The sequence below is a fragment of the Balaenoptera physalus genome (assembly GCF_965194825.1).
Source record: "Balaenoptera physalus genome assembly, chromosome: 4".
Classification (NCBI taxonomy): Eukaryota; Metazoa; Chordata; class Mammalia; order Artiodactyla; family Balaenopteridae; genus Balaenoptera; species Balaenoptera physalus.
The window spans coordinates 37,984,924-38,003,974 of record NC_138891.1 but is presented as its reverse complement, the minus strand read 5'-3'; positions in this window follow the sequence as shown (position 1 = coordinate 38,003,974).

Genomic DNA, 19,051 nt, shown 5'->3' with positions numbered 1-19,051 from the left:
GAAAACTCTCGGTTTCAAAGTTTTGTAAAGTCGTCAAAAAAACAATGTGTCTTTGGTTAAAAATAATGTTCTATAGACATGAAATCAATGTGACCGTAAGAGAAATGGAAACCGAAACTGTTTTTTTATCAGACTTCAAAGTTAAAAGCTAGGAAATTTTAGCTGCATCAACGAAACCCTACGTGAGGACCTGTTGGTAAAAATAAGCGGGCTAATTGCATAGATAAGTGACCCAGAAAAGGACTTGCTGATTGACAATTATTTTTATTCATTCTTCTATCTTATTGAATGCCTGCCACAAACAGTCACTGAGTGTGCAATGGTGAGCAGAACAGACATGATCCCTGCCTTCATATAGGATATGGAAGATGACAAGTATTACTTGAATAATCACTCAGAACAACCTAAAATTACAAACTTCACTAAGTTCTTTGCAGAAGAGCATGGTGCCATCATTGAGACCTACCTAGGCTGGGAGAGCCAGGGAAGGCTTCCTTGGTGAAGAAACATTTGACTGAGCTCTGATGATTAAGTAAGCATTAACTAGCTCAGAGGGAGATGGGTGGGAGAAATGAACAATGGTCAGGAGATGGGAACGGCAAGTGCAAAGCCAGAATTGTGAAGGTGTGGCATGCAAAAAAGAGCGAGTGGGTTTGGAAAGTAGAAAGTGAGAGGGAGAGTGGCTGGAGATGATTTGGGGATGTAGACTTTCAGGCCTAATTAAGAATTCTGCAGAAAAATAGGCAGTCACTGAAGTGTTTAAATTAGAAAGATGATGTGACCATACTTTATTTTTAAAAGTCAACTCTGGGGTCAGGAGAACTTCCACTTCTAGTAATGGATTAGGTAATTCAGGCTAGCACCTTACCCAGAAAACCCACAAAAGCTGGAAAAAAAAACATTTTAAAAATTACTCCAAGAGCTAACATAAAGATTTAAGGTAATAAGACCTGAGAGAAGAAAACTCAGAGGTGAGCAGAACATTTCAAGCCACTTTTTCCAAAAAGGTGGCTAAGAAGCTGAACAGAACTTTTGACAGACTAGCAGGGATAGGGGTATAAAAACTGAAGTTCAGGGAAGGTCAAAGGGAGTGACGCCAGGTTTTGGGTTGGGACCCAAAGGACTACATTGGGAGTGAGGGTAAACCAGAAATAGACCAGCCCTCCCAGCTTCAAATCCTCTCAGGTTCTCCAATTGGATTAAAATGATCTAGGATTGCTAGTGGCCTTAACCTCTTGCCAGAAGCAAACATAAATCCTCCTTGGAGAAAGATAATATTATTGTAGGCCTCCAACTATTTGTACAATTATCCAAATGCAATTATCTGGCACTCAATTAAAAGCAACCAGATAAGCATTCCAAACTAATGGGATATGTCAAAAGACACAGAAGCCAGGTTAAAGGTCCTCCTACTAGCCAAAACAGGGCACTCTGAAAGATAAAAATAATGATGGCAATTCATTATAACATATTGAATGAAAAAGGATCCATGAGTCAATTAAAATACTCAAAAAAAAGGCAAGGGGTGGGGGTGGGTGCAAGAGAGGAAGGAAAGCTCTTCTTTACAGAAAAATGCCAGGTAATAAATGTAGATGGATTGATGGGATTAGAAAATCTTCATTTTGTAACCACCAAAATAATAACTGAGAAGGGAAGGATTATCAATGGATGTTAACACTGCTAGGTGAAAGGTTGGAAAATAAAATATTCACATAGTCTCTAAGTATCTCCTTATACAGTACTCATTAATAATTAAAAGAAAGAGGTAATCTGACAAAGAAATCTCACACACCACCTTAACCCAATGATAAAACTTAAATGACTACGAACAGACATTATATACCTTGTGATATGATGAACAAAAGAGGACAAACCATCCTCTATGTAGTATTCTTGTCAAATGTACACATCTGTTGAACTTTGATTACAGGTAAGGCATGTGTTAGGAGTCGTGGGAGAATGAGACCTTAAGATATCATCACTTTGTTTTCTCTGAATTCAAGTTTATAAACTAGTTCATGAGACAAGCCATCCATGAAAATTATATTACAAGAATTACTTTGTTTGCCAAGAGTAAAACAACAATATTACAAAGATTTTCTTCAAATGCCCACCTGGTCATCCAAGACTCTAGCCCTCCTATACGAACTTATCAGTAGAAAGAGTTACCACTGAAAGCAGTGCTTTAATGAAGACAGAGTTTGATATGGAAATCTCTAATTTGCCTGCTGAGCTATACGGCAATTTAATTCAACAAAAAATTAGAGACTCTGTTATGCCCTGGCAACTGGCTGAGCACTGGGCATATATCTCCACAGAACTTTGCTAAAAGGCACATCTTCCCCTGGGAGATGTGCCTTTTTAAACTGCTGGTAGTCATTTCACTTTGAATGTAAGGGTTTTCAGTCCTTTCTTGAGAGTAGATTTTGATTGGGATAGAGAACGTGCAGGCATTTGAGCACCCAAGGGGTGAAAAGAGACTCTGCTAGAAACAACAGAATGAAGGGAATGGATGATGGAATTTCAGTCATTCTTAAGAACGTGTGGGAGGGTTGAGGGAGTTACTTACAGAGTAGTTTGGTTTTGTTTTTTTGAGAGAAGAGGATTGGTTTGTTACTTGGTTAAGGAGAGAGAAAGGAATAAAAAGGAGGGAAGGACATTACAGAAATTTCACCATACCTTACCATAGCTACCTGGGCACTGGTTGGGAAATGGGAGGAGGGCAGGTGAAGGAAACAAGTTCTAGAACATAAATATCTAGATCTAAGCATGAGAGAACAATCACACAAATCCAAATAGTGGGACACTCTACAGAACTCATTAAAGAATATCAATGTCGGGAGGAGAAAAGAAAAAAAAAGCAGCAGAACTATTCTAGGTTAAAGGCAACTAAAGGCTATGTTTGGCCTTTATGTAGCCATTGGATTTTAAAAAATGCTACAAAGGATATTATTCAGACAGTTGGGAAAATTTGAATACATAATGAATATTAGATATGGTATCAATGGTAAAGTTCTTGAGAGTGGTAAGAGAGGTATTGTGATTACCTAGAAGAATGCCCCTGTTCTTAAGAGATAGACATACATGTTGAAGTATTTAGGGGATGAAGCATCATGATATCTGCAGAGTACTTTCAAATGGCTCAGGCAAAAAAAAAAAAATATGTATACATATATGCAGTCCTCACTTTGCATGGTAGTACAGGACTCAAAAATGACTGTGTAAAGTGAAACTGTGCAAACTTATTTTTAATAATCAATGGGGAAAATTACCACTGTTGCATGACCTTTAAACAGTTTTGTCAAAACACTATGAACTCTTATGGTCAGTTATAAATGTAGGAAAATGAAATACTAGTAAAACTAATTTTTATTTAGTATACTGTAATTTAAACCATTAGAAACATTGAGGATTAAAATACTTTATTTCTTTGTAAAACAGAGTAGTTTGAACCGTTCTTCTGATCATATAACTAACTATATAGAATCTTCTCTATGCCTTTGCAAATTGTCATACTCCTTTCTAAGTTTGGATCAGCTTGTATCCTTTTATCATTTGCACTTACAATGTTGTGAAATATCTCCAAAAGCTCCTTTAATGTGAAGTTTTTGCTAATGTCACTTCCCCCGGGACATCTTCATCCTTTTCATCACAACCACTTTCCTCATTAATCTTTATAGATTTGCCTTCACTAAGTTCCTCTGTTTGCATATCTAGAGTGTTTCTAATGGTGGCAGTGTCAATATTCCCAGTTCTGTCTTCTACAACTCCATTTATGTTTGATTGGAATTTCACTTTTAGCATTATCACTTTTAATTTCTTTCCTGCACTTTCATCTTTTTTGACCAATATCCATTTTTATAAAATGTCATGTGAGTTTATCACTGAGAGACAAGGAGGCAACACAATTGCATGCTTTGCTGTCTGTGCATGAACTGAGTAACAGATGTGCAGTGACCAATCTGATGGATTTCTGAAAGAAGTGTCATGATTGGTCACTGTCAGCGATCATCATGGGCATCTGTTCATTATGTAGCTATTTGAAGCTCTGTTAGGGAAGTCTTTATGCAATTACAGTTAGTATACCATGGTAACTGAAATTTGAATCATGTCATTGTGTAACTGCCTCTGTGTGTGTGTGTGTGTGTGTGTATACACCTATTTATGTGTGTGAATCTCAATAAAGTGTATATAGGGGCCCACTGCACTATTCTTGCAGCTTTTCTGTAAATTTTGAATTTATCATAATAAAAGTTAGAGCGGGATGGGGGGAATAAGCAGGTCATGGAGGAGACAAGACAATGAAATAGAAAATCTGGAGAAACAATAGACAACAAAAACAGACCAACAGGGAATCCAGAGAATAGAAAAGGCTGTGGAACCAAACTCCTTGGGTTTGAATCCCACTTTACTCATCAGCTGTGTGATCTTGGGCAAGTTATGTAATCTCTCTGAATCTGTTTCCTCTTTAAAAAATGGAGATAAAAATACTACCAACTTCACAGAGTAATATGATGATTAAATAATTTGCATATATGAAGTACTTAGCATAATAGTGATGCACAGTACTTTATAAGTGTAAGCTGTTACAGGTTTGTTAATCTAGGGGAGACTTTAGTATATTTAGACACCGATAGGAATCCAGATGGAAGAAGGGATAATTAATGGTGTATGGTTCCTAAGAAGGTGAGAGGGAATGAGATCCAAAGAAGAAACGGAGGCATTGGTCTTGGACCAAAGGGGGAATATCTCTATTTTAACGGGAGGGAAAGAGAATAGGATGGGTGCAGTTGAAGGTTGGGTGGCAAATTTGTTAGGGAGAAGGTGTTACAGTATAATGACTTCTATGTTCTCCAAGAAATATAACAGAATTGTTGGCAGTAAGGGCCTAGAGCTAGTGACCTTAAAATTATAATCATATCAACGTGCCCTTTTGTGTTTCTAAAGTGTGGTGCACAGCTTCCTGGGTGCAGGCATGGAGGCTGTAGGCTGTTGAGTTCATCCAGGATGGAGGTTTTTCCAGATTGATGTGAGGAAAAGATAAGGAGACAAGGAAATTTATGGCATTGGCAAGAGGATTACTGAGAGTAGGAACCATGAAATCTAACCTGTGATGCAGGGAGGTGGGAGAAGGCTAGTGGTGAAAGTAAATGGGACCATGAATTAGGGAAGGGTCCCCTTAAGGGCAAGGAATGGTCCTAGTGAAAATTGTTTAACAAACAAACTAGCCATTTCCTAAATTAGGGAGCAGTGTTCTATGTAAACAGGATGTTCAGTTGGGGCTCTTTCTATTTTAGTTTTGGCTGAAGCCCTAAAGACTGAGAAGAAAACAATAGGTGCTATAATGAGGGGCTATACCACCAATGAAGAACTTGTAAAGAGGGGTCAAACTGGTTTTGTGACCTTTAATCCACCCAACTGGAGTTTGTATAAGCACAAGAGTTGAAAAATTGAGCGAAGTTTTCTTTGGAGAATTGTTGGAATACCTTGGCTTTTTCTTCCTTCCCCCCACCCCCGACCCCCCCAGGTGAAGGGAATGGTTCTCCTCTCTTCTTAAACCAAGTGAGAGAGATACTTTAAGGAAGCAACCTGAAGAGCTTCAAATGTGCCTCCTTAAGTTTGAAAAGTGTAAGGACTGGTAAGAGAAGTTCTGACCAAAGGGGAGAGGGGGGAGCAGTAAGGCTGCATTGGGAGCGCCCCTCCCCGCAGTGGGGTGGGGTGGGTATTTCTCCTAGACCACATGGGGGCCTGTGGGAAGAGGCAGTCTGGAGCTATCTCAGATTTCAAGACGGGCTGGAGGGAGCCGCCACCAGATGGCCAGGGGCTGAGGAAGGAATTGTAGGAAGCCGGTAGGAGGCAAGAGACATTGCTTCCTCACATTAGTGAGATAATGCCGACAAGGTCCAGGGTGTGGCTGTGGGACACGCTGGCTCTGAAGGAGTGAGTAGAAGGTCACTGAGGGTGAAGAGGTCAAGAAATGAAAGGTCTGGTGCTGGCAGAGTCATCTTTGTGGATGATGACATACCCACGATATTGGCAAAGGTTGGGGTAAAGACTGCAAGCCACGTGTCCAAGGCCAGTGGTTCTCAAACTTGAGGGAGCCTTAGAAGATACAGAGACAGGCTGGGTGAAGTAGGATAGGGCCTGGACTTCTGTGTATTTTTACCGAGTTCCCAGGTGATCTGGAATATCCAGAAGAGTTTGAGAACCACTGCCCAGTATTTAGTGCAAAGAACAGAAGACTGTTCAGTACATAACAATATCTAGAAAGAAGAAGAAAGGAAGAGAGGGTAGTTTAGCCAAATAGCAGGGGCCCCTGGAAGCAATTTTTTGTTAGAAGAGGGTAGGGAAGTAGTGGTCTGGAAACAGTAATGGGGACAACTAGCCTTCCAACTCATTATCCGTAACTATCACTTTTCTTTCCCCCTTTCCTCCTTCCCATCCCTTCCTTGATGTGAACATGAGTGTTATGGGCTGAATTGTGTCTCCTCAAAAAAAAAAAAAAAAAGATAGGTTGAAGTCCTTATCCCTTGTACTTTAGGCTGTGAACTTAATTGGAAATAGGGTCACAAAAATTTGGAAATAGACATAATTAGTTAAGATGAGGTCATACTGGAGTAGGGTGGGCCCTAATCCAACATAATTAGTGTTCTTGAGAGACGGCAGCCACATGCAGACACAGAATGCCACGTGATGATGAAGGCAGAGACTAATTATGCAGCTGTAAACCAACAAACACCAAAGGTCGCTGGCCAACCACCAGAAGCTAGAAAGAAGCAAAGAAGACTTCTTCTGCAGGTTTCAGAAGAAGGCATGGCCCTGCCGACACCTTGATTTGGGACTCCCAGCCTTCAGAACTGGGAGACAATACATCTCTGTTGTTCTAAGCCACCCCTTTGTGGTACTTTGTTGTGGCCACCCTAGGACACTAATACAATAACGAATACAATGAGATGGTCCTTTTTTGATGTACCATACATCATCTCTATTACGTTCTACCCATGTTGTGTCCCTGTCCCCTTTGCATTGAATTTACAGTCTCTCTCAGGACACTGAGGACCCACATGTAAGTCAATGGATGTCCTATGAACAAGGAAAAGTTCACTGCTCGACATGCTTAAGCTGAAATACAATACACTTTGTGCTCTTGATGGAGCAGTCAGCCTCCACACTGGCTTCTGCACTTGTTATTGACAAATGAGTCAGTTCATATAAGATGGGTGGCTTATTTGAGTAGGTGTATGTTAAAGTTATTTTGAAAAAAGGAAAAGGAGTCTGTAAAATATACCTGCATGCGACTCTCACAAGAAAGTGTTCCCATGAGGAATCTTAAAACAGTCTAAGCCAAAGTGCTGAGAAAAGTTCTCAGTAATCATATATAATGGGCTCCACTTCCAAAAGTCCTCCCACCTCCTCTGATTTTCACAGCTATTTTTTCCTTCCCAACACTGAAAGAAAGTCTTAGGCCATGGCATGGCTCAAGAGACCACACTAACTGACCCAAGAAAGATGAAGTTCTTGATTTATTTAGCAAAGGCTACAGAAACCAAGCAGAAGTAAGGTACCACTCAGAGCAGGAACAGAGAGAGACAGCATATCTCATTCAGCTTTCTCCAACCTGCCACGGTCATGCCTCTGACCTGTCAGATCAAGACATATCTTGTGGCCCAGAAATGCTACTTCTAGAAATTTCGCTTACAGAAAAAAACTGAAGGGCCACGGAAAGGGCTAAGGTGGCTTATAGATTCTAGAGAGAGGATGGAGTCAGTGGCTACTAGCTGAGGTGAGTAGTTCAAGCCTCATGTCTGGAAAAGAGGTTAGATGCTAAATCTCTTTTACATCAGGACCTTGAGCAGGGACAGTACGAGGGGACCTGGTATGTTAAAAGGGCATCTGGGCCGGAGATGCCTGTCCCAGCTTTGGCTGCACATACATGGTTCCAAAGTTCTCAATTCATAATCCAGCCTCCTGTAAGATATTATCACTCAGATGTTCTATAGCAACCTGAAGCTCACCGTACCTAAAAACTTAGTTCATTTCAGCCCCATCTCCCTTCCCCAGATCTGTCTCTTTTTTTTGAATTTCCTTTTTATATGCTATCCTGATCTCCCCAAAGACTTATCTGCTTGTACTGTCTCAAATTGCTCACCTCTGTCATGCTCTCCAAACTACCTGGTTAAGGCCTCCAGTGACCTTGGTGTTGTCCAATCTAATAGTCACTTTATATCCTCACGCTCACTTCTCAGTAGCTAGCCTTCAAGCTGCACACTTCTCAGTTGACCATTCTCTTCTCTTGACCTCTGGTACATTACACATCCCAGTTTCCTTTCTATTTCCTTTCCCCGTTCCTTCTCTATCTTCTTACACTATCATCTTCAATCTCTGAAATATGGAGTCCCGCTAACATATCTTTAAATACTATTTTAATTAAATAAATATACATTGTATATAAATATTATATATGCTGATCAACCATATATCCAGTAGGCTCCAGATTGTAAATATAATTACTAACTTGCCACCTCTCTCTCAGTCTCTCTCAGGCATCTCAAACACAACATAGCCCCAGTCAAACTCTTGATTCTCTTTCAAAGTTTCCCAGCTCTACCTGTCCTCCCCCAGTCTTCCCAACTCAGGCAGTGGTATATTCAGTTTCATGCAACTGTGCAAGCCAGAAACCTCTGCCTTTCCCTCATCTCCTACATCTAACTCATCTGTAAGCCCTATGGTTCTACCTTCACAAAAAATCTTAAATATATTTCCCTTTATTCCTCTTCTACCACTTTGGTCTAAGCCAACACCTGGCCTCTGTGCTGATTTCTCTGATACACCTCTTGTCACCCTCACCCCGACCCCAATCTCTTCACCCAAACAGTCAGAAAGTAAAATTTTAAGAACTTCACGCCATGGCCTACCAGGCCATGCATGATGTGGCTTTCGCTAGCCTCTTCAAGCTCATCTCATTCCTTCGCCCACAGAGTTTAAACCTCTTGTCCTTTCAGTTCCTGGGACCAGCCCAGCTCTTTCCCCCCTCAGGGCTTTTGCATAAACTGTTCCCTTTTCCTTCAACACTTTCAGCCTACTCCTTTTATGTTTATTCCCTTTGCCTAATTACACTTGACATTAGGTACAGTAGTTGACACATAGTAGTCTTTGAATCAATATTTGCCGAATGAGGGCAACAAGTGGATCTGACTAGAAAATTCTACCAACAATCCATTGGTCAATGAGTAGGACAAGGGGAAACCACTTACTCTAAGCCAGAAAATGCCTGCTAGAAAAACAGGATGAAGTTCATAAGGGTATCTAAGACTGGTGCTTCTTTTCCTTAAGGATTCTATAATCTCATCGGACGCATAAGAAAGTAACCAAAATATTGAAAGAACAATATTTAACTAGCATGAGACACTTTAAATTCTTTCAGAAAAATATAAGGTATAAATCACAAATTAATAATACTCACTAAAGCAGCAGCAGTATAGAAAGATGACTAATTGCCAAATGATTCGTATAGATTTATGGTTCCCAACGTTTTCATCACCACGTATTTGTTTCATTATGCTTTTCCCTCATTATTTTTTAAAAGAATAAGTCTAGTAAACAAACTATATTTATCATATGCAATAATATACTTTTCCATTTTTAATCATATGTAATGCCTTAGTTAGACATATATAACCCCTAATTAGAGCACTTAATCAGCATGCTATAAAAAAATGCAAGCCAAAAGTAGAGCCAGGTAGCTCTTATTATCTACTGAATTTTCATTGGGCTTTTTGAAATATTTAAAATATCTTGCAAAACTCCCTTCAGGTATTCCATTCAAAGCTTTAGCCTATGTATTTTGTAAAGAAAATAATACACTTTATATCTAGCTTTTTTCTTCATAAAAGTTTCCCTGTGCTCTTTGCTGATTAGTAACTGTAAAGTGAATCAGATTCTTTGAGGGAGAGAAACTCATCATTGTGGTATTTTGATAATAAGTTATTCAAGGTTTAGATAGTCTACCAGCCCCCAAATACGTAGCAGACGGCAAAGCATTGCTCTACGTCATGGCAGATGCCACCACGGAATCTAACACGCCTCCTCTTTTCTTCAGTGTTTGCCATGAAGCAGTAGAGAGAGGAATGGAGAAGAAAGAAATGAATAAAACTTTCCTTTTTAATGGAACTATTGGGTATCTTTTAATTCTGTCTTTATGATAGGAGGTAACACTACATGCTAGTCAAACTGATTTGACCACTAAAACTGTTTTTCTTCTGTACTTGTTATGTAACTTTAATCATCTTAGACACCAGGACATGAATTCTTAAGTAATTTCCACCAAGCGGAGGAAGAACATGTATTTTATATCCATAAAATGAACACTTCTCCATGTGCTTTAGAAGTGTCTTAAAATAAACCAATGATATTTTTCAAGTGGTCATTTTGATAACATTTCCTAAAAACTGACCACTTCAGCAAAATCAGTGTTTCTATAGAGGTGTTCAAGATATGCAAGCAAATCATATTACAAAATTTCTAAAGAAAAGGAATGTTAATCATAAAATTATCAAGGAACTTAACACCGGAACTCAAGATATTTCAATTCATAATTTTGCTAACAGGTGCTGATTCTTCTATATTTTTATAGCTTTTGTGTGGGAAGCAAGCTGTAGTTTAGTTGGTGCAAGTTTTATGTTACTAGACAAATGCTTGATAGATCAAGTTTTTTGGTTCTTAATGCACCCTATGATGATTCCAAATTTCCACTTTTTTCCTTCAAGATGATCACAAACATCCCCATCTTCAGACCTTAAAGGCCTTTACAAATGAACATTTTCCTCCACATTTTAACCACAGACAAAACAACTGTAGCTACTCTTCTGAGGTTATTTGTAGCCTCTTGAAAGCTGGAATCCAAAGCTGTATGTTCTTTTTCATTAGATACTTAAAATTTTTTCTTTTATTGTGGTAATGTCCATAACATAAAGTATGCCATTTTAACCATATAGTTCAGTGGCATTAACTACATTCACAATGTTGTACAACCATCACCACTATCTATTTTCAAAACTTTTTCATTATTCTAAACAGAAACTCTGTATCACTAGGTATATTTTATGCAACATGTTGAATAAGTGCTTATTCATTAAATAAATAGTTCATCCACTAAAAAAATATTTATCAAGTTTATCATCAGGTTTATCATCCCATGCTTGATGCTGGAGATGAACAATGAACACGGATGAAGAACAAAAATGAACAATGGAGGGAGTGGCTCATTTTTGAATATTTGTGCCTTTCTGTGGATCGTCCTGTGACCAATGAAAATATCAGTAATAATATTAATATTTGCTGTCTGATCTAAGCGCTTTCTGTATGTTAATTCATTTAATCCCTACAACAATCCTATGAGGTAGATACTATTATTATCATCCTGATGCTACAGATAATGAAACAGAGGCAAAGGGAGGTTTAATAACTTGACCAAAGTTACATCACTAATAAGAGTTGGAGCTGGGTTTCCAACCCAGGCTGGTAGGTTCAGTGTGTGTGCCCTTGAAGCACTTCTGTAACTTTTTAAAAAAATAAGTTTTATTGGGGTATAATTTCCATAAAATAAAACACACCCAATTTAAGTTATGATTTATTGAGTTTAAACAAGTGTATACAACCATACCACAACCACAGTCAAGAAACAGCACACTTTCATCACCCTAACTGTTCTGTTGTACCATTTTGCAGTCCATGCTTCCTAGACCCACAACCCTTAGTCTTAGGCAACCACTAGTGTGTTTTCTGTAACTAGATTAGATTTTTCCTTTCTAGAATTTCATATAAATAGAATCATACACTATGCACTATTTTATGTCTAGTTTCTTTTGCTCAGCATACTATTTGAGATCATTGATACCGTTGTGTGCACTAGTCGTTCCTTTTAATAGCTGAGTGATATTCCACTGTATGGATTTTCCATAATTTATTATTTCATCTGTTGATGGACATTTGATTTGCAGTTTGACTACTCTGAATAAATCTGCTGCAAATATTCACGTATAGATATATACCCATACATATTTTCCTTTGTCTTGGGTAAATACTTACGAGTGGCATTGGTGGCTTGTATGGTAAATGTATGTTTAACTTTTTAAGAAACTGCCCAATTATTTTTCAAAGTCGTGGTAGCATTTTCTGTTTCCACCAGCAATGTATGACAGCTCTAGGTGCTCAATATCCTTGCCAACAGTTGGTATTTTTGGTCTTTTTAATTTTAGCCTTTCCAGTGGATATGTTGTGGTGACTCATTGTGGTTTTATTTTGCACTTCCCTGAAGACTAATGATATGAAGCATCTTTTCATGTGTTTACTGGCCACTCATATACCTTCTTTTGTGAAGTTCAAATCATTTGCCCCTTGTTTTATTGGATTGTTTTATCTTCATACTACTGAGCTATAGAAGTACTTTGTATATTATGGATTCTAGTCTTTCATCTAATGTGTATTTTGCAAATATTTTTTCCAGTCTGGGCTTGTCTGAATTTGTCTAAGAGCAGAGGTTTTGCATTTTGACAAAGTTCAACTTTTTTTTTTTTAATTTGTCCCTATCCTTGTTTTAAGAAATCTTTGCCTATCCCAACTTCAGAAAGACTTTCTCCGTTGTCTTCTCATCCAGTCTTTTACAATTAAATATGGTGTTAGTTGCAGACTTTTGTAGATGTTTTAGCTCAGGTTTAGGAAGTTTCTTTCTACTCCTGATTTGCTGAGAGATTCTGTCATAAATGAAACATTTGTCAAATGATTTTCTGTATCTATCAAGATGATCATATTGTATTTTCCTTTATTTTGTTAATATGGTAAATAACATCAATCAATTTTTGAATTTCAAATCAATCTTATTTTCCTGAGATAAACCTCTCTGGATCGTGACAGAGTCTCCTTTTAACACTGCTGGATTCAATTTGCTAATATTTTGCTAAGGATCTTTACATATACATTCATGAGGGATACTGGTCAGTGATCTTCTTGTGATGTTTTTAACAAGTTTTGATATCAGTAATCCTGGCTTCATAAAATGAGTTGGGAAATACGCCCCCCTCCTCTCTTTTGTGAGGGAGTTTATATAGAATTGATATTATTTTTCTTTAAATGTTTGGTGAAATTTACCAGTAAAGCTATTCACATCTAGAGTTAGGCCCAGATTAGGGCCTAACTTTAATATTTTAAACAGATATTAGGAATTCAATTTCTTTAATAGATATGAGGCTAAGCAGGTTTTCCATTTCTTCTCGAATCAATGTTGACTGAGTCTTTTAAGGAATTTGTTCATTTCATTTAAGTTGTCAAATTTATTGACAAAGGTGTTCATATTAATTTATTAAGCTTTTGATATTTATAGAATCTGTAACAATGTCCCCTCTTCGGTTTCTAATATTCTTCTTTCTTCTTGTCTGTTGATTTTATTAATCTTTTCAAAAAACTAGCTTTGGGTTTAACTGATTCTATTAATTTCTGCTCTTATCCTTATTATGTCTTTCCTTCTGCTTACTTTGGTTTAAATTCTCTTCTTTTTGTAGCTTCTTAAATTGAAAGTTTTGTTGATTTTGTACATTTCTACTTTTCTAATATAAGGCATTAAAGGTATAACTCTCCCCCTAAGCACTGCTTTTGCTGCATCTCACAAATTTTGATATGTTGTGCTTTCATTTTCATTCTATTCAAGATGTTTTCTAATTTCCTTGTATTTCTTCTTTGATGCATAGGTTTAGACATGTGTAGTGTAATTTCCAAATATTTAGGGATTTTCCAGATATCTGTTACTGATTTCTAATTAATTTACCTTGTAGTCAGAGAGTATCCTCTGAATGATTTGAATTGAGACTTGTTTAATGGCCTAGAATATGGTGGTGTATCTTGATGATTGTTTTGTGTGCACTTGAAAAGAATGTGTATTCTGATACTGTTGGGTGGAATAGTCTATAAATGTCAATTAGGTCAAGTTGGTTGTTGTTCAAGTATTCTATGCCCTTAATTTTCTGTCTACTTATTCAATAGATTGTTGAGATAGTAGTATTGAAATCTCTGACCATAACTGTGGATTTGTCTATTTTGCCTTGCCATTCTGTTAATTTTCACTTCATGTATTTTGAAGCTTTGTTACTAGGTGTCATCAAGGACACTCCACTCTAGCTGGACTCAAATGTCTTCCAGGCCTATGTGAGCACTGGAATTGGTTTACAGCTCCCCAGTCATTATATGAGCTCTTACAATAAGCCAGATACTGTGTTCATCAATGAGCATGGGCTAGATTATGTTCTGATAACAGGCAACCTCCAAAGCTCAGTGGCTTATAACTTAAAACAAAGCTTTCTTTCTTGCTCATGCTACATGTTCACTGCATGATGGCTGCAACTATCTATTCTACATCTTCTTTGAGACTCAACGTGATGGAGCAGTTGCTCTCTAGAACATTGTTGGTTGTTTTGCAGAGGGAAAAGAGAACATGGCAAGCTCTTAAATCTTCTGCCTCAAAGTGTCATATGTCACCTCCATTCATATTTTATTGGCTAACTCAACCCTCATGGCCGAGGCTGATATCACTTGGATTGGGAAGTCTAATCCTCCCCCAGGAAGGAGCACCGAATGTTTGTGAACAATAAAATAGCCTACCATACTATGCTATGCATTCAAACACTTTCTCCTTTAATTTTCATAACAGCCTTCTAGAAATAGATACTATTATTGTCTCCATTTTACAGATGAGGAGACAGAGGCTCAGAGAGTAACCTGGCAAAAGTCAAACAAGAATCAAATGGCGGGGCCTGGACCCAGCTTGTTTGACCCCAGTATAATAGTGCTATCCTGCCATAAGAGAAAAGGAGGGGAAGGAGTGGGAGAGCCTGGGAAGGAATGTAGCAGAGAGGCAATGAAGGGAGACACCAAACACAATTGCAAACAACTTCCTATGGAACTCCAATCCAGGGATCAGAAAGGGGTAAGGGGAAGGGAATGGGGAAGGCCAGAGACAGGAGAAAACTCTTCTCATCTCAGTTCTTCCCAGTCCACCCCTCATCTTATGTCCATCCCCTTCCACACGCCCCTATCTCACACCAGCCCCTGAAAGCCCAGCTCCTGCCTCTCCACATTCCAAAAGGCCCTAACCCTATTACCTGCATTGAGATTCCCCCAAATCCCAATCTATTTTTTAAAATTTATTTATTTATTTGGCCACGCAGCGCGGCATGCAGGATCTTAGTTCCCACAAACAGGGATCGAACTGGCGTCCCCTGCAGTGGAAGCGCAGAGTCTTAACCACTGGATGGCCAGGGAAGCCCCCAATATATTTTAACTGATTATTCTGTTTATGCGGTACCCCCATCCCCCAAAATGAATTACTACATAATTCAGCATTTACCAAAGATATTACCATTATTTATGCCTGGCATATTGTAAAAACCCCAACATTTGACACTTTTGTATTACTGTCTCTGGAAGCATGTATGTTAGTGATTTGTACCTGACCTTCGAACCAAAATCAATCTCCAAAACTTTCTGCAGCAATTCTATGAGAATTGGAGGTGGACATAGCTCATTAGCACAACGTTAGAATTACATTAAAAAGAAAAACGAGAAAATATTATTAGCATGTATTAAAAAGGCTTTAAATCTATGTTATATAGAATGCTCATAAAAAATACTAGGTCCTTATTATAGAATATAGGACCTATCTCAGAAAGAAACAGATGCTACATTCAAAAGGAAATAACTAGTAAATACATGGAAACGTATTCAGTCTCACTAATGTAAAAGAAATGCAAATTAAAACAACAATGAGGAACATTTTACACTTATTAAAGGGGCATACAACCTTCAAATGTCACTACTTGGTTATGGGGTTTTCTTTCCTTCAGTTAGACTGTTATAATCTTAAAGTGCTGGTAATGCTCCTTGTTGAGAACCATGTAATAACAACATATAACAAGCTCATATGGGTTAAAGGTCATAATATTTAAGCTATATTTTCCTGAAATGGACCCTGACCTTGTCCCAGCATTCTAGTGGGGGACGGCAGCTGCTTGATAAGCCCCTGATGGAGTACTGTCCATCTCTGATGGAAAAGGTGGAGCCCATGGGCAGGGCTCTCAGAGCCCCTTGGTCACAGGGTGAAATCAAAACCTCCTCACATCCAGTCTTCTGACCTTTTATCCTACCTCTTGGAATGTAGTCTGAAGAAACAACCCACAAGGAAAAAAAGTGAAATAAAGATTAGCTGCTACATTAATTATCATAGAAAAGATTACAAAACAGATGCCTAACAGCAGGGGAATAATTTAAAATATGGTGTAGTAATTAAAATTTAAATTAGAAAGACTACACAGCAACATGAAACATGCTTCTAAGAGGGTATGAACTGAAAGTGGGAGAATGAACTCACTGCAGTTTTTTCACAACGGCTGGAAGGGAGCAGGGTCAAATGAAAAGTCAGCTCTGCTGAGGCAACATGATTCTGAGTAAAAGTTCTCTTGCACTTATTTAGATTTATTGTGTAATACAGATAGAATATTTATGTAATAAGAAATCTATTTTTAGAGAAAAGGAGAAATAGGACACTATGACCCTTTTCTACTCTGCTTCTCATTGGAGGCTCCAGGATTTCATTAAAATGCAAAACTCAAAATCATCCTCGTTTCTGGTATATTCTGATAAATATATTATAAACCTACTCTGAATTTGAATTGGTCATCCTCATGGTAGGGTTTGCATGTGGATAAATAGCTCTTCTATTAATCCAATTAGCACGGAAGGCAATAAGGGAACATACACCTATTATATTGTCCACTTTTTAAGGTTTTTAAATTGCAGGGTATGATGCTGAGTGTTTGTAAAGTCAGGAAGCATGGGAGAAACTGACATTTTAGGGCATAGTCTTTACATTTTTAAAAAATGCTCAATATGGTTTTGTTTTCAACTACATACTGGGTGAGGAATCATTCCCTTTAAAACAGTGGGTTTAATTGTTAATCTGAAAAAAGTACAATAAATACAATTTTATCTGCGTTTCCAGATTTTTGGATACGTCTAGAGTGTTTTTACTGTACTTTTCAGATTAACAGTTGGGCCTACTGCATTACATTTAAAGATGCTTCACCTGAGAAGGGGTTTGAAGGTTGAAGAAAAACATTCAGCATATTACTTGGAAATGTAACTAAAATACTGTTTACAAACAAATTTGGCTGACATTTTGAGCACCTTGTGGTGTCTTACCCTTAGAATTGCATCTCCTCAATGGCAGAAATAGAAAAGCCAGACACAGTCTCCCAAACTGTGGGGATCGGGGTGTGGAGGGAGGAGGGCGGGGGGAGGAGGAAGAGGTGTAGGGGTCTGTGGCTGTCTTGACAGAGGAAAATTAGGTTTGCACAGAAGCCTTGAAATTAATTATGGGCTCACTGATCAACGGGAATGAGATTGAGGGGAGTGAACAGAGGAGGGGAAAAGAGCAACACGCCCTCCATACTTCTGGGAACAGCTTTCTTAGTATCCCACAGTGAGACTGAGGTAAAGTCGCCAGGTAGATGAAGCTCTAGATACTTCTCTCTTCTCAGTAGCTCTCCTAGCCCTCAGAGGTGACAGTGGGAAATGTGTGTGTGTGTGTGTGTGTGTGTGTGTGTGTGTGTGTGTGTGTGTCGGGTGGGTGTGGAAGCCGAGGCAGTGGTATGAGGAAGGAGAAGAAAATCTCCAAGAAGATAATGAGGCTGCTGAGTGTGGGAGCCCAGAGCAGGAACTATCCTGGGGCTGGAGGGAACAGGAAGCCATGTGTATAAATGTGTGTGTGTGTGTCTCTTTTTAGATCCTTTCATTCAGGAGGCATCTCCCTGGAGACTGAGGAGATGGTAGGAGTCCCCTGGGGTGCTGTCAGCTCCATTTGCTGAACTTGTGGAGAAAGACTGAAATGTGAGGTAAAGGAAATGCCTCCAGCCAGCTCCCAGGGAGAGGCAGGTCTGGGAGGAAGCGGTGGGGAGGGGAGAGGGAACTCTGACCTGAGTAAGTTGGAGACATTTCCAGACGTGTTTGCCTGCTCGTTCTCCCAAGCTCACTGCACTAGCACCCTGGTCAGGAAGGAAAACTGTACTGTCCTGTGGTGCTCTCGGCTCTAGGACAGCTGGAAGGATGCTCCCCTAACTTGTGTTCTCCCCTTCCTTACGTCTGGCCAAACCCCAGCCTCAAAGGAGGGCCATGCCTAGGCCAGTGCTGATGACAAGTCCAGGGAGAGCGGTTGGAGGGCCAGTACCTTCCCTCCAGGGACTTCACAAGCTCTACATCCTGTCAGACACTCTCCTCCACCACCCCACCCTACCCTTCTGTCTGTCCTGGCTCCTCTCAAAGGCCTGACTCCCAGAGGTTTATTTCTGACCAGGAGCCACTAGGGCAGAGGAGGGTTGTGGGGTTGATGTGTCACACCATATATTTGTAACAGCCTTCTTGGCTACTCTTTTTCATTGCAAATGTAAAGTAATCCATCTGCAGTGTTGCTTCTGTGGTCCTATTTATATCCCCATTTCTGGGGAAGTGTGCTCCATGTTGGAAAAAAAACAAAACCCTTATAAACAAACATTTGGAACACAGACTCTTTAAAGAATTTTGTCTCAAAGCCTCTGGAAATGCCACTTATTTACTACAACAAGCATGGCTTGTGTACCTTATGCCAGGTTGGGACACAAATGGGGCCATTGCTACTGGCGCTACGGGATGGTTTTAGGTTGTACATGGACCAGACAGCAAATGCCACTGACTCACATAGTGAGAAAGTTATTACCACTTGAATTCTCTTTCCTTCTGATTACACCAAGGAGGAGGTCTCAGTTGGGTGCTAATAGATCTTTAACACCATACTGACAGTTGCTTATTGCTATTATTACTATTTTCACAGGTGTAGGCTCAGAGCTTTTGGCTGGTTTGCTTGGTACAGAGGGCAGAATTCCAATCTGTATCTCTGCAGCTGGATCCAGCCTGCAGACATGATTTGCACTGTACCAAATATTTTTTTAAGCCAACGTTTAAAAACTCAGGAAAT